The sequence below is a fragment of the Heterodontus francisci genome, chromosome 35 (genome assembly GCF_036365525.1).
Source record: "Heterodontus francisci isolate sHetFra1 chromosome 35, sHetFra1.hap1, whole genome shotgun sequence".
In the NCBI taxonomy this organism is placed as follows: domain Eukaryota; kingdom Metazoa; phylum Chordata; class Chondrichthyes; order Heterodontiformes; family Heterodontidae; genus Heterodontus; species Heterodontus francisci.
This window is the reverse complement of record NC_090405.1, coordinates 23,414,852-23,432,014: the sequence shown is the minus strand read 5'-3', so window position 1 is coordinate 23,432,014 and position 17,163 is coordinate 23,414,852. Positions and strand designations below refer to the sequence as shown.

General features: G+C 47.1%; 1 long non-coding RNA gene and 1 other non-coding gene across 2 annotated transcripts in view; one reads left to right on the top strand and one right to left on the bottom strand.

Annotated features, from left to right (window-relative positions):
* The window catches only part of LOC137350449 (uncharacterized), a 45,132-nt gene that overhangs the window by 11,332 nt on the left and 16,637 nt on the right, over nt 1-17,163 (bottom strand). The window contains exon 2 of the long non-coding RNA XR_010969424.1: nt 14,864-15,004. This is a non-coding gene — a long non-coding RNA (uncharacterized lncRNA). The remainder of the gene's footprint in view (nt 1-14,863; nt 15,005-17,163) is intronic.
* Nucleotides 14,076-14,164, top strand: trnap-ugg (transfer RNA proline (anticodon UGG)). Its single transcript is given in 2 exon segments — nt 14,076-14,111; nt 14,129-14,164. It is a non-coding gene; the product is annotated as a tRNA-Pro (tRNA).

The following is a 17,163-nucleotide window of genomic DNA, read 5'->3' as shown; positions in this document are numbered from 1 at the left end:
AAAGAATGACTAGAGTTAGATTAGTTTAGAGATACAGCACTGAAACAGGCCCTTCAGCCCACCGAGTCTGTGCCGACCATCAACCGCCCATTTATACTAATCCTACACTAATCCCATATTCCCACCTGTCCCTATATTTTCCCTACCACCTACCTATACTAGGGGCAATTTCTAATGGCCAATTTACCTATCAACCTGCAAGTCTTTGGCATGTGGGAGGAAACCGGAGCACCCGGAGGAAACCCACGCAGACACAGGGAGAACTTGCAAACTCCACACAGGCAGTACCCGGAATTGAACCCAGGTCGCTGGAGTTGTGAGACTGCGGTGCTAACCACTGCGCCACTATTCCGCCCCAGATGAGGGACAATCAAGGATAGTAGTGGGAAGTTGTGTGTGGAATCAGAGGAGATAGGGGAAGCGTTAAATGAATATTTTTCGTCAGTATTTACAGTAGAGAAAGAAAATGTTGTCGAGGAGAATACTGAGATTCAGACGACTAGGCTAGATGGGATTGAGGTTCACAAGGAGGAGGTGTTATTTTGGAATTTTGGAAAGTGTGAAGATAGATAAGTCCCCTGGGCCAGATGGGATTTATCCTAGGATTCTCTGGGAAGCTAGGGAGGAGATTGCAGAGCCTTTGTCCTTGATCTTTATGTCATCATTGTCGACAGGAATAGTGCTGGAAGACTGGAGGATAGCAAATGTTGTCCCCTTGTTCAAGAAGGGGAGTAGAGACAGCCCTGGTAATTATAGACCTGTGAGCCTTACTTCGGTTGTGGGTAAAATGTTGGAAAAGGTTATAAGAGACAGGATTTATAATCATCTTGAAAAGAATAAGTTCATTAGCGATAGTCAGCACGGTTTTGTGAAGGTTAGGTCGTGCCTCACAAACCGTATTGAGTTTTTCGAGAAGGTGACCAAACAGGTAGATAAGGGTAAAGCAGTGGATGTGGTGTATATGGATTTCAGTAAGGCGTTTGATAAGGTTCCCCACGGTAGGCGATTGCAGAAAATACGGAAGTATGGGGTTGAAGGTGATTTAGAGCTTTGGATCAGAAATTGGCTAGCTGAAAGAAGACAGAGGGTGGTGGTTGATGGCAAATGTTCATCCTGGAGTTCAGTTACTAGTGGTGTACCGCAAGGATCTGTTTTGGGGCCACTGCTGTTTGTCATTTTTATAAATGACCTGGAAGAGGGTGTAGAAGGGTGGGTTAGTAAATTTGCGAGTGACACGAAGGTCGGTGGAGTTGTGGATAGTGCCGAAGGATGTTGTAGGGTACAGAGGGACATAGATAGGCTGCAGAGCTGGGCTGAGAGATGGCAAATGGAGTTTAATGTGGAAAAGTGTGAGGTGATTCACTTTGGAAGGAGTAACAGGAATGCAGAGTACTGGGCTAATGGGAAGATTCTTGGTAGTGTAGATGAACAGAGAGATCTTGGTGTCCAGGTACATAAATCCCTGAAAATTGCTACCCAGGTTAATAGGGCTGTTAAGAAGGCATATGATGTGTTAGCTTTTATTAGTCGGGGGATCGGGTTTCGGAGCCACGAGGTCATGCTGCAGCTGTACAAAACTCTGGTGAGACTGCACCTGGAGTATTGCGTGCAGTTCTGGTCACCGCATTAGTTTAGTTTAGTTTAGAGATACAGCACTGAAACAGGCCCTTCGGCCCACCGAGTCTGTGCCGACCATCAACCACCCATTTATACTAATCCTACACTAATCCCATATTCCTACCACATCCCCACCTGTCCCTATATTTCCCTACCACCTACCTATACTAGGGGAAATTTATAATGGCCAATTAACCTATCAACCTGCAAGTCTTTGGCATGTGGGAGGAAACCGGAGCACCCAGAGGAAACCCACGCAGACACAGGGAGAACTTGCAAACTCCACACAGGCAGTACCCGGAATCGAACCCGGGTCACTGGAGCTGTGAGGCTGCGGTGCTAACCACTGCGCCACTGTACCGCATTATAGGAAGGATGTGGAAGCTTTGGAAAGGGTGCAGAGGAGATTTACTAGGATGTTGCCTGGTATGGAGGGAAGGTCTTACGAGGAAAGGCTGAGGGACTTGAGGTTGTTTTCGTTGGAGAGAAGGAGGAGGAGAGGTGACTTAATAGAGACATATAAGATAATCAGAGGGTTAGATAGGGTGGATAGTGAGAGTCCTTTTCCTCGGATGGTGATGGCAAACACGAGGGGACATAGCTTTAAGTTGAGGGGTGATAGATATAGGACAGATGTTAGAGGTAGTTTCTTTACTCAGAGAGTAGTAGGGGCGTGGAACGCCCTGCCTGCAACAGTAGTAGACTCGCCAACTTTAAGGGCATTTAAGTGGTCATTGGATAGACATATGGATGAAAATGGAATAGTGTAGGTCAGATGGTTTCACAGGTCGGCGCAACATCGAGGGCCGAAGGGCCTGTACTGCGCTGTAATGTTCTAATTCTAATTCTAAAAAAAAGGTGCAAAAGAAATCAGTTTTCTTCAAAGCAGGAGTGAGTTGTCACACAACCCTTCCATTCCTTTTTTCATGTCGTGTACATTTTACAGCAAACCCACATTTGGTGTATACAGCCTGAGGGGTTTCCCATGGGTCCAGCCCCTCAGTTCACTATGGTGGGAGGACTTTACACTGTGGTCTTTCCCCATTGAGCCTTTGTGACGGCAGCCCCAAGCTTGAGTGCATCCCTCAGCCTGTAGTCCTGGACCTTGGAATGTGCCAGTTTGCAACACTCGGTGGTGGACAACTCTTTGCGCTGGAAGACCAGCAAGTTTCGTACAGACCAAAGAGCGTCTTTCACCAAATTGATAGTCCTCCAGCAGCAGTTGATGTTTATCTCAGTGTGTGTCCCTGGGATCAGCCCACAGAGCACAGACTCCTGTGTTACAGAGCTGCTTGGGATGAACCTCGACAAATGCTTTTCCACACATGCTTTGCAAATACACATTCCAGAAGGAGTCTCTTCCCCACTGCAGCCACCTCAAGGGCAGCGTGTGGAGGGGGATAGACTCCGGGTGTGCAAGAGGGATCTGACGGGGAGGGCCCTTCTCACCAGCAGCCAAGCTACATCCTGGTGCTTGTTTGATAGTTCTGGTGATGAGGCATTCCGTCAAAGGACTTTGACGGTCTGCTTGGGGAACCATCCGACCGGAACCACCATCTCCTTTTCCCAAAGGGCCTTGAGGACATTCTGTGCAGACCACTGCCTGATGGATTGGTGGTCAAAGGTGTTTTCCCGCAGAAACATTCCCACATAGGATAGTTGGTACGACATGGTCCAACTGGATGGAGCGTTCCGCGGCAATGTGACCAGGCCCATCCTTCACAACAACGGGGACAGATAGAACCTCAGCACGTAGTGACACTTGGAGTTTGCATACTGGGGGTCTACACACAGCTTGATGCAGCCGCACAAGAAGGTGGTCATCAGGATGAGGGCGATGTTGGATACATTCTTCCCGCCCTTATCCAGAGGTTAGAACATCGTGTCCCTCCGGACCTGGTCCATTTTAGACCTCCAGATAAAGCGGAAAATGGCTCGGGTGACCACCACAGCGCAGGAGTGGAGAATGGGCGACTTGCGCCACGTACAGCAACAACGTGAGCACCTCGCACCTGATGACCAGGTTCTTACCCACAATGGAGAGATTGTTGCTCCCACATGCTCAGTTTATGGTGGACCCTGGCTTCCCTGAACTTTTTTTTAATTTCCAAAATATACTTTATTCATAAAAATCTGTAAAAAATTACATGACAAAACAGTTCTAAACAGCACCAAGTCAAAAATTACAAATAGTGCAAAGGAGGTCAGTTTCCTTCAATACAGGAGTGAGTTGTCTCACAACCCTTCCATTTCATTTTTCATGCCATGTACATTTTACAGCAAACGGAAATTTCCCAAAACAGTTCGAGGGGTTTTCCATGGAGCCAGCCCCTCAGTTCAGCTTGGTGGGGGGACCTTACACTGTGGTCTTTCCCCATTGAGCCTTTGCTGCAGCTGCCCCAAGCTTTAATGCGTCCCTCAGCACGTAGTGCTGGACCTTGGAATGTACCAGTCTGCAACATTCGGTCGTGGACAACTCTTTGCGCTGCAAGACCAGCAGGTTTCGGGCAGACCAAAGGGCGTCTTTCACCGAATTGATAGTCCTCCAGCAGCAGTTGATGTTTGTCTCGGTGTGCGTCCCTGGGAACAGCCCGCAGAGCACAGACTCCTGTGTTACGGAGCTGCTAGGGATGAACCTCAACAAAAACCACTTCATCTCTTCCACACCTGCTTTGCAAAGACACATTCCAGGAGGAGGTGGGCAATCATCTCTTCCCCACCACAGCCACCGCGGGGGGAATTGCGCGGAGGGGACGAGACTTCAGGCGTGCAGGAAGGATCTGACGGGGAGGGCCCTTCTCACCACCAGCCAAGCTACATCTTGGTGCTTGCTTGAAAGTTCTGGTGATGAGGCCTTCCACCAAATGACTTTGACGGTCTGCTCAGGGAACCATCCGACAGGATCCCCCGTCTCCTTTTCCCGTAGGGCCTTGGGGACATTCCGTGCAGACCACTGCCTGATGGATCGGCGGTCAAAGGTGTTTTCCCGCAGAAACTGCTCCACGAAGGATAGGCAGTACGGCACGGTCCAACTGCATGGAGCGTTCCGCGGCAATGTGACCAGGCCCATCCTTTGCAACACCGGGGACAGATAGAACCTCAGCACGTAGTGACACTTGGAGTTTGCGTACTGGAGATCTACACACAGCTTGATGCAGCCGCACACGAAGGTGGTCATCAGGATGAGGGCCACGTTGGGTACATTTTTCCCACCGTTGTCCAGAGATTTGAACATCGTGTCCCTCCGGATCCGGTCCATTTTAGATCTCCAGATGAAGCGGAAAATGGCTCGGGTGACCGCCACAGCGCAGGAGTGGGGTATGGGCCAGACCTGCACCACATACAGCAACAAAGTGAGCGCCTCGCACCTGATGACCAGGTTCTTACCCACAATGGAGAGAGATCGCTGCCCCTCCCTTCCGAACCATATCCCCAGCACCTTCAGGTAGTCTGACCTGACGGTGAAGGGGACAAAGGATCGGTCAGCCCAGTTCCCAAAGAACATGGCCTTGCTCTTGCCATGGTTAACTTTGGCTCCCGAGGCCAGTTCAAACTGGTCGCAGATACTCATCAGTCTGCGCACGGACAGTGGATCCGAGCAGAAGACGGCGACGTCATCCATGTACAGGGAGGTTTTCACCTGAGTGCCTCCACTGCCTGGGATTGTCACCCCTCTTACGCTCGCATCCTTCCTAATAGACTCAGCAAAGGGTGCAATACAGCAAACAAACAAGACCGGGGAGAGAGGACAGCCCTGTCTGACTCCAGATTTGATCGGGAAACTTTCCGATTCCCACCCGTTGATTGAGACTGCGCTACTGATGTTTGTGTAGAGCAGTTGGATCCAATTGCAGATTCCCTCCCCAAACCCCATTTTGGAAAGCACGTCCATCATGTCGGTGTGCGATATCCTGTCAAAAGCCTTCTCCTGGTCCAGGCTGATGAGGCAGGTGTCCACCCTCCTGTCCATACATAGGCGATCGTATCCCTGGGTAGTGCGAGACTATCAGAGATCTTCCTGTCGGGTACAGTACAGGTCTGATCAGGGTGAATCACCAACTCCAGAGCAGACTTGACTCGACTGGTGATGACTTTGGACAGAATCTTGTAATCAACATTAAGCAGTGAGATGGGCCGCCAATTTCTGATTTTTGCCCTCTCCCCCTTCCGCTTGTAAATGAGGGTGATGATGCCTTTCCTCATGGATTCTGACATGCTGCCGGCCAGGAGCATACTCTCGTATACTTCCAGCAGGTCCGGGCCGACCCAGTTCCACAGGGCCGAGTACAACTCAACCGGTAAGCCGTCGCTCCCGGGAGTTTTACTCGTCTCGAAGGACTCAACGGCCTTTGTCAGCGTGTCCAGAGTTAGTGGCTTGTCGAGTCTCTCCCTCCTGCTGTTATCTAAGACCTTTGTGATAGATGACAGGAAGGACTGGGAGGCTCTGCTGTCTGTGGGCTTCGCGTCATACAGCCCAGCATTAAAGTATTTGCTAATCCTTAGTATGTCGGACTGTGAAGACGTGACTGAGCCATCCTCTTCCTTCAGGCTGCTGATAACAGAGCTCTCTGTGTGTACCTTTTGGAAGAAGTAATGCGAGCACATCTCATCCTGCTCAATGGAGCGAAATCTGGACCGGAAGATGATCTTGGAGGCCTCCGCGGCAAAGAACGAGGCCTGCTGGCTCTTCACCTCTTGGAGGTCCTCCTTGACCTCGACCCCCATTGATTGCAGCCGGAGCAGATTTTGCATACTTTTCTGGAGTCGGGACATTTCCCTCTGTCTCTCTCTCGCCCTCTGAACACCTTTGTGGATGAAGAACCTCTTGATGTTCTCCTTGATCGCTTCCCACCACTGAACTGGAGACTCAAAGAGAGGTTTCACGGTCCTCCAACCTTTGTTATCCCTTTTGAGTTCCTCAACGTTCTCTGGGGTCAGCAGTGTAGCATTGAGCTTCTACCTCCCTCTGCCAACCCGCTGGACGTCCTGTAAGTGACAGTCGGCCAGTAAGAGGCAGTGGTCGGAGAAGAACACCGGCTTGACATCGGTGGATCTGACCGTGACAGCACGGGACACAAACAGGAAGTCAATCCTGGAACGGGCAGACCCGTTCGATCTTGACCATGTGTATCTGCGCTGCGCTCCGTCTGCAGGTTTGCTGAAGACGTCGTGCAGTTTGGCATCTTTAACTGTTTCTATTAGGAATCTGGACGTAGCGTCCAGTTTGCTGTCGTCACTGCTGGATCGTCCAGCCGCATTGATGATGCAGTTGAAGTCACCGCCTAGGATGACTGGCCTGGACGTCGCCAGCAGCAGTGGGAGCTGCTGGAAGACGGTCAGCCGCTCGCTGCGTTGTACCGGGGCGTACACGTTGATCAACCGGAGCGGAGCGTTGTTGTCCATTACTTCTGCTACGAGGAGGCGACCGCCCACCACCTCCTTAACTTCGGAGATGGTGAAGTTACCTCCCCGCAGCAGAATACCCAGGCCGGAGGAACGGCAGTCATTACCCCCCGACCAGATCGATGGCCCATGGGACCACCATCGTGACCACTGCCTGTGGGTGCTGAGATGTGGTATTCCACACTCCTGCAGAAACAGGAGGTCGGCTTTGACCTTGGCAAGGTAATCCAAGGTTGAAACACATCGCGTAGTCGATTTAATGCTACGCACATTTATGGAAGCAATCCTTATACCCATTTTTTAAAAGTTGGTTGTTGCTTCCCATACCATTTGTCCTCGCTAGTCCCAGTCCTTCGGGATGTTCCTGCATACCCATAGTGTACGCAAGCTGTTTCACATTCGTTGGGCTCAGAAACCCCTCCTGGTTTTTCATGCAGGGTTTGTTCCGCTGGGTTGACATCGGGGGGGTCTTGTAGGCAGTAAGGATAGGGTTGTCCTCTGCTGTTCCCCTCTGTTCCTCCTCGAAAACATCACTGCTCCCTGCTTCCCGGAGCTGAGGTGCGCCAGACGTGTCTTTGCTCTCAGTGTCCCGGAGCTGGGATGCGCTGGCCATTTCGTTAGGTGTGGCACTTTGGGGTTGGGGCTCGCCAGGCCCATCACATCTTCCTGTGTCCGGGGGCTGGGGGGCGTTATCTTCCAGCTCCTTGGAGTTCTGCCGCTTCTTTTGAAGGGGCCGTCGTTCCAGCACTTCCTCATCCAGTGAAGAGGAGCTGTTGTAGTCTGTCTCAGAAGGTAGTCTCCTCTTGCCACTGGTTTGGGTGGTGACCTGTTCTGCTTTTGGAGGTCTTTTCTTTGTGTTTTTCCTTTGTACCACTTTCCACTGACCGGTTTGTCCATCTGCTGCCTCCTCCTCCATTGATTCTGTCTGTGGAGGAGGGGTTTCCGGGTGCAGGGGAGGTGCTGGGTCGCTGGTTTCAGCTGCCTCCCCTTTGTTCTCCTTCTCAGGTAGAAGTTCCTCACTGCGGAGAAGGTTGCTTGTCTTCTTTCCAGCACCTGACGCCTTCGTCGAACCTTCTCCCGGCCTTTCCTTGGACCTTGCTGCCTGAGCATAACTGAGGCAGCGTTTGGGGCAGGTTTTGTAGAGATGGCCTGCTGCACCGCACAAGTTGCAACACTTAGTCTGCTTACAGTCCTTGGTCTGATGGCCTTCCTCCTTGCAGTTCTTGCAAACAACCATGCTGCAGCTAGCTGCCGCGTGACCAGATTTGCCACAGGTGCAGCAAAATCTGGGCTGCCCAGCGTAGACCAAGAAGCCTCGACTTCCCCCGATAGCGAAGCTGGAGGGAGGGTGGATAATGGTTCCACTGGCATCGACCTTCAAGGTCACCTTGACCTGCCGCTTGCTGGTCCAAATCTCAAAGGGGTTCTTGACATCAGTGCTGCTGCCGGCCACCTCGACGTACTTGGCGAGAAAGGTGAGTACATCCACCACCGGAACATGGGGGTTGTAGAGGTGAATCGTCACCACCTGGTCACGTTGTGAAGAGTGCCTTCACTGTGAGGATCGACAACGGCGCCTGGTCCCCTTTCTCCTTGAACGCCTTCAGGAACTTGATGCATCCTGCCACATTCTTGAACATCATGTCGAAATACCCACTGTTGGGGAAATCCTGCAGGCAGAAGATGTCCGAAGCTCGAAATCCACAGCAATTGATGAGGATTTTCTTGATGAAGAAGGTGCGATCGACCAGTGCATCTCCTTCCTTGTCCTTCACCACCACCCGAACGGTGTTCCGCACTCCCTGGCCTGAAGCGCGAAGATTGGTTATAGCCATTTTACTCAAAGCCTACCCAGGATCAAAAGCCAATGATCATGCTTTCTTCTCTTCCAAATAAGCACCGATAAGAACAGATACTACACTTGATCTTAGCCAAAAGGCCCTTATTTATGTTTAAAATACTAGTCTGGGACCCACTCTTCTCTCCCTCAAACTGAATGTAAAATTCAATCATATTATGATTGCTACTACCTAGGGGCACCTGAACTATGAGGTAATTAATTAATCCTATCTCGTTGCACAATGCCAGGTCCAGTATAGCCTGCTCTCTGGTTGGCTCCAGAATGTATTGTTCCAAGAAGTTATCCCAAAAACATTCTATGTATTCCTCATCTAGGCAACCTCTGCCCATCTGAATTTTCCAGTCTATATGTAGATTAAAACCCCCCATAATTATCGCTGTACCTTTCTGACAAGCTGCCATTATTTCTTCCTTTATACCCCATCCTACAGTGTGGTTAATGTTAGGTGGCCTATACACTGCTCCCACAAGTGACTTCTTGCCTTCATGATTTCTCATCTCTACCCAAACTGCTTCTACATCCTGATCTCCTAAACTTAGGTCATCCCTCTCTATTGTGCTAATACCATCATTAATTAACAGAGCTACCCCATCACCTTTTCCAAGCTTCCTGTCCTTCCTAAATGCCATGTCACCTCCAATATTCACATTCCAATCTATGTCGCCCTGCAGCCATGTCTCTGTAATGACTATCAGATCGAGATCGTACTTATTTATGCTATTTGTGCTCTCAGTTCATTTGTTTTGTTTCGAATGCTCCATGCATTCAGATACAGAGCATTTAGTTTTGTCCTTTTATTATTTTTGTCACCTCTAGCCTTATCTGTTGATTTACTCTTTGATTTGTATGCTTTGTCTCTTCCTGTCTCGGTCTCTTTATCATTTCCCCTATTTATACCTTTCTCTCTTGCCTTGTCTCTCCTCCTTGATTCACCATATCTTCCCAAATTTGATCCCTTGCCCCCACTATTCAGTTTAAAACCGTCTCTACTTCCCTAGTTATGTGGCTCGCTAGAACACCGGCCCCAGCATGGTTCAGGTGCAGACTGTCCCAACGGTACAGCCACCTCTTTCCCCAGTACTGGTGCCAATGCCCCACGAACCAGAACCCACTACTACCACACCAGACTTTGAGCTGTGCATATGTTTCTCTAATCTTATTTGTCCTATGCCAATTTGCACGTGGCTCAGGTAATAATCCAGAGATGATTACCTTTGAGGTTCTGCTTCTTAATTTGCTGCCTAGTTCCTCATTCTGACGATGCAGAACCTCTATCCTTGTCCTGCCTATGTCGTTGGTACCGACATGTACCACGACAACTGGATCCTCCCCCTCCCATTGTATGTTTCACTCCAGCCCTGAGCAGATGTCCTTAATCCGAACACCGGCAGGCAACACAGCCGTCTGGACTCTTGCTCTTTGCTGCAGAGAACAGAGTCAATCCACCTTACTATACTGTCTCCTACTACCACTACATTCCTTTTTTCTCACTCTTTGAGCCGCAAACACTTACTACAGATGTGTTTGCCCTGGATCACACTGGCATCCAGGAGCTCCCACATGCTGCAGCTGTGACACATCACCTGTCCTGTCATCCTTAAAGTGTTCTAATTAACTACTTAATTATTTTATTCAATTATTTATTTTATTGTATATTTTATTAAGCTTACCACTAGTTTGTTTACTATTTTAAACGTTAGGACTAAAATGGACCTTAATCACTTACCAGATAGTCATCAAACATGCAGCTTCTTCCAAATCAATGAACTACCTGCTTGCCTGTGATGTCACAGCTTACCAGATCCTCACCAAACAGCTCCTTCCACTGCACCGAAGCAAGAACCAAATCCTGTGCACTCACCCCAGCGGCTCTCTGTTTCCCTGCTCTCACTCTCCATTGTGATGTCACTCCTGCCTTGCTCTGTCTCCAAGTCTGTGCTTTTGACGCACTTCTTATCTCTCTGTTCCGTCGTGCTCCTGTGTCTCAGGTCCAAAATTAGACTTTGATGAGACTCGAACCCACACCTTTGAACATTTTCTCTATCATTATTTATCAGGTCCAACACGCTATCCATTGCACCACAGAGCCACATATGGTTTAAGAAACATCACCAGGGCCTTTGATCTTGTCAGCAGAGATGGTCTCTTCTTCTTTCCACAAGAACATGCACAGTTCCATCAGTTACAATGGAGCAACATCAGACACTTTCAAGATCAGCAGTGGGGTAAAGCAGGGCTGCGCGCTGGCGCCAACTCTCTTAGGAACAGAGGAACATAGGACTAGGCCATTCAGCCCGTCGAGCCTGCTCGACCATTCAATTTGATCATGGCTGATTATCTACCTCTATGCCCCTTTCCCCTGCTATCCCCATATCCCTTGATATCATGAGTATCAAGATTTCTATCAATTTCTGTCTTGAACATGCTCAATGATTGAGCTGCCACAGCCCTCTGGGGTACAGAATTCCAATGATTCACCACCATCTGAGTGAAGAAATTCAACCTTTTCTCAGTTTTAAATGGCCTACTCCTTATTCTGAGACTATGTCCCCTGGTTTTAGACTCACCAACCAGGGCAAACATCCTGTCGACACCCACACTATCACGCCCTGTAAGAATTTTGTCAGTTTCAATGAGATCACCTCTCATTCTTCGAAACTTTAAGGAATACAGGCCCAGTTTCCTCATCAGACAATCCCACCATCCCAGGGATTAGTCTGGTGACCCTCTGTTTCACTCCCTCTATGGCAAGTATATCCATCCTTAGATGAGGAGACCAAACTGTACACAATACTCCAGTGCGGATTCACCAAGGCTCCATACAATTGCAGCAAGACATCTTTACTCCTGTACTCATGACCCCTCGTGTGAAGGCCAACATACCATTTGCCTTCCTAATTGATTGCTGCACCTGCACAAGAGCTTTTAGTGTCTCAGGAACAAGGACACCCAGGTCCCTTTGGACATCAACACTTCCCAGCCTCTCACCATTTAAGAAATACTCTGTCTTTCTGTTTATTCTACCAAAGTGGATAACTTCACACTTACTCACATTATATTCCATGTTCTTGCCCATTCACTTAGCCTCTCCAGGTCCCCTGGAAGCCTCTCTGCATCCTCCTCACAACTCACACTTCACCGAGCTTTGTGTCATCTGCAAACTTGGAAATATTACATTTAATCCCCACATCCAAATCATTTATATAGGTTGTTAACAGCTGTGGCTCCAACACTGATCCTTGCAGTACCCCAATAGTAACAGCCTGCCATCCTGAGGAGGACCCGTTATTCCTGCTCTCTGTTTTCGGTCTGTTAACCAATTCTCAATCCATATCAGTATATTATCCCCAATCCTATGTGCTCTAATATTGTTTACTCACCTCCTGTGTGGGATCTTACCAAAGGAAAATGCAAATACCACACATCCACTGGTTCTCCTTTATCTGTTCTATATGTAACAACCTCAAAAATCTCAACGGGTTTTTTCAAACCTGTTTTCCTTTTCATAAATCTATGTTGACTCTGCCCAATCATATCATTATTTTCTAACTGTCTAGTTATCACATCCTTTATAATTGGTGTATTCTTCTCCATGCTGCTATTGTACGCTTTCAGTGACTCAGATGGGGGTGTTCACCTGCACATCAGAACTGACGACAAGCTGTTCAACTTGGCAAGACTGTGCGCCAAGACCAAAGTGGGTAAATTCCTAGTCTGTGAGTTGCTGTTTGCTGATGATGCTGCGCTGACATCCCATAATGAAGTTCACTGACAGCAGCTTGTAGATCGGTTCTCCCTGGCCTGCAAGGAATTTGGACTGACGATCAGCCTCAGGAAGATCAAAGTTATGGGCCAGGACGTAGAGACTCCACCTTCCATCAACATCGACAACCTCACTTTGGAGGTTGTCAACAGCTTCACATACCTTGGATCAACAATCACCAGCAATCTGTCCCTTGATACTGAAATCAGCACCAGGATTGTCAATGCTGCAGCTGTCATGTCAAAGTTGAGAAGATGAGTGTGAACCGACAGCAAACTGAACGATACAAAGCTCCACGTGTAACAGGCTTGTGATCTCAGCACCCTCCTTTGTAGTAGAGAAGCATCAGCAACTTATATAAGCCAAGGAAAGCAGCTGAACAGCTTCCACCTCCGCTGTCTCAGATGGATATTGGACATCTCCTGGCAGGACAGAGTGCCGAATGCGGAAGTACACCAGCGTGCAGTGATCCGCAGCATGTTTGCCCTCTTGAGTCAGCGGTGACTCTGTTGACTGGGCCAAATGAATGACGGTCACATTGCCAAATACATGCTCTATGGTGAGCATGCTATCAGCATGAGACCAACAGGTCAGGAAGAAAATTGAAGTCATTTGGGTGGCACAGTGGTGCAGTGGTTAGCACTGTAGCCTCACAGCTCCAGGGACCCAGGTTCGATTCCGGGTACTGCTTGTGTGGAGTTTGCAAGTTCTCCCTGTGTCTATGTGGGTTTTCTCCCACAAGCCAAAAGACTTGCAGGTTGATAGGTAAATTGGCCATTATAAATTGTCACTAGTATAGGTAGGTGGTCGGGAAATATAGGGACAGGTGGGGATGTTTGGTCGGAATATGGGATTAGTGTAAATGGGTGGTTGATGTTCGGCACAGACTCGGTGGGTCGAAGGGCCTGTTTCAGTGCTGTATCTCTAATCTAATCAAATTTGGAGAGGTTTGAGTGAACGGAGGTGAGTGGGCATGGATTTATAAATGGGAGTTCATGCTTGACAAATCTAACTGCATTTTTTGATAAACTATCTGAGAAAGTTGATGAAGGGAATGCAGTGGGTGTTGTTTATTTGATAAAGTACCACTTGCAAATTCCACACAAGCAGTACTCAGAACTAAACCTGGGTCATTGGAGTTGTGAGATTGCAGTGCTCACCACTGCACCACCTTCAGAATGTGGATAGAATAAAAAGTGAGATTGGATGGACAGAAGCAGTCTGAAAAGATGGTTCAAACAAAAGGTGAAAACCCTGAAATGTTAATTCTGATTCTCTCTCCACAGATGCTGCCCGAGGTGCTGAGTATTTCCAGCACTTTCTGTTTTTATTTCAGCTTTGCAGGATGTTGCTTTGATCAGAAAAAAATGGATGATCGGCTGTGGGCGCCAGTGAAATTCCACAGGAGCAAATAAAAAGTTCACCAATAGTGGCTCGTTGGTCTAGGGGTATGATTCTCGCTTTGGGTATGTAAGTGATTAATATGTGAGAGGTCCTGGGTTCAAATCCCAGACGAGCCCTTCTCTGTTGCTATTTTTAGTTTCAGGTCATCGATTGGTTTCAGCCTTCCAGAAAGCGGAATCGATTTCCAAACTGAGCCTGCTTGAGGACCGGGGAACTGGATTCAAAGAGCTTGTCGACAAAATTGAAATGAACAAAATATACAGATTGTCAAGTGGGAATATAAGGTTGCAACAGTAACTAAAGGCCTGCTCGGGTCAGCAAATGTAACCCGACCCAAGCCTGACAGCACCACATCCGACCTGGTCCGAGTCCTTTCATTTTTTCCCGTGCCCGAACTGACCACCAGAATGTTCAGTTAAACTTGCTTCCGTTTTTCACTTTTTAAGCTTGTGCAGGTAAGCAACAAAAACTGTAACTGGACTTGAAAGGTTGTTTAAATGTACATTAAGATTAGAGCTACGTACCGGAGGTGATGAGCTGAAGATTGTTATCATAGAAGTTAGTGATTGTTAGGTCACTAGTTAAAGAGAAAGTCATGGAGTTGTGCCCAGACAGGTTGTCCCACACTGTATTGATTAAAATATTGCCCGAAGGCTAGAAAATATCATTATACATTCCCTAGACTCCTGCTTTACAGGTTGAAATACTTGCTGCAAGTTTATCAAGAGAGCAGCTGAGATGCAGAGACCAGGAAGGTCTTGAGTGATTAATTATTATAAAATATACATTCTTATATTAAAGAGATTGTGCTCTACCTTCGATGGAATCGCTCACTGCAGACTAGTGCAGAGTGTTTCCCGCCTTAACGTCCTGGCTGTCACTGGATCTTGAGTCTAGGCCTCTGGATTACTGGTTCAGTAATCTTTGAAATGTCTCCCGTGATTTAATATTTTAATCTGGTAATCAGATTTTACAAAAAAAAAAATTAACTTATTTAAGACTGCTTCGTATTTAGCCGTGTCAAATGAATAAAGAAATTAAAATATATTCAAAATTATATATCAACTATTAAATACTAATGCCCAGCTTTGTATATAAAAAATGCCTCTTAATTTCATTAATTATCCATAAACACTGAGGCTACATTAAACTAAAAGCAGCGATTTATCAAGTCTGACACTTAATTAATTAAATATATTCCAAATTTAGAGCATAATTCATTGTCTTTCCCCTTTCAATCTCTTAATTTGCATTACAAGCCTCCTTTACTTTACAATCTTTATTCAATACAATATGTTTTGAGGCAGGCACAAGAAGTCTTGCCAACCCCTAACGGGATGCAGTCAATTCATTTGCAAACTGTGCAATTAAAGAAAAGGGTGAAGTTGCTATTAATGCAGATTGTAGCTGTTCAACTGCTTTTGTCACCAAGAATACAAAGCACGAAGGAAAACCAAGAGAGAAACCAAAACACAAAAAGGTTAAATTTGTGTCAATGAAAAATAGAACTCATTAAAAACATCATATTACACAACAGTGCAGCAACTGATTACATTGTAAATATTTCATTAAGATTAAAATGGCAAAGACCTTCAACACCCCTAGAATCAGGAAAGGGCAAGAAAGAGCTAACCGGATAATTATGTGCCTGGGGCTGAGTTCTGCTACAATGTACACAAAAACTGTTTATTGATTAGTACACAGCAAGTTGAAATACCAAGCAGAGTAGGCAGTACACTTCAAAAGATCTGCGGTTTCCAGTGTTTCACTAACACAATTATAACACAAGGTATTTAGAGTATTCGAGTGTGTCTGACCCAGCCCGCCCTGACCTGAGCCCGAATGCTGAACCCAAATGCTGAACCCGGAGGAGCGACCCAAACCCGACACATGTCATCGGGACCCGTCGGGTTAGGGTCAGGCAGGTAGCCATGTTCTAGCATTAACTGAGACCTGGCTCCAAAAGCAACAAAATTGTGTTCTGGTCTGGAATGGAATTCTTCAATTGTTTCTGTTTGGCTTGGATTGACTCATCGATTTTCTTGTTTTTCACTTTGTCAATGCCTTTGAATAATTGTGGCTCCTTCTTCAGGGTGTCTTCTTTCACCAGGTAGTTCTGACCTCTGATGATGTTGATCGTAATCAGCTTCAATTTGCTGATAATTTTGGAAGTGAGCAGATTTCCTTTGCTTGAGTCTACAACATGGAACTCAGTCTGACATGTGGACCCATGGGAGGATTTGAAAGCTGCCCTTGCATTGGAGCATACAGTTGCATCCATCCAAACAGAGGTAGAGTAGAAGTGACAGTTCAGTCTGTCAATCATGGGACGTTTAATCTCAGGGTTGTGAGTTTGAGCGCCATTTAGATTTTCCCTATTTTTCGGCTTCAGTAGCAGAGATGACAAGGAGTGTTTGAAATGAAATTCAACAACAGTATGAGAAAGTCTCACTTTCATTCGGGAATCTTAACTCTCTGCAGCATCTCGCTGTGAAAGATTGAACTTTATCTCATTTCTTTTTCAGCTGGGAGTCAGTGCAGCTCAGTGGGACTTCTGGCTGTCTCCCACCTCACAATCCATCAGTACTGAGAAAGCAATGGGAAATATTACGCATGGCTGAGTAAGCAGAGGACACCGATTTAAGGTGAATGGGAAAAGAACCAAAGGCAACATGAGGAAAAACCTTTTTTTACGCAGCGAGTGGTTAAGATCTGATATGTACTGCCTGAGAGTGTGACGGAGGAAGGTTCAACCATAGCTTTCAAAAGGATATATGATAATTATCTGAAGAGAAAAAAAAAATCAGGTTTTCATGGAATACATGAGGATGTGGCATGAGCTGAGTTGCTTGTGCAGAGAGGCAGCACAAGCACGATGAGCTGAAACCTCCTTTTGTGCTGTAAGTATTCTGTGATCTATGATTCTATACAAAGTGAAACCAACACTCACATCTGAGAAACTGACAGGTACAGTGTAAACCCCACACTAACAAACCAGCAAATGCCAGGGACAGATTAAAACAACAGGCCTAGACAAGAAACTGACAGATACTGTGTGAAACCCAAAAATCATTTCGCAGGATTTGGCAGGTAATGTGTAAAAACCTCTCTTCCA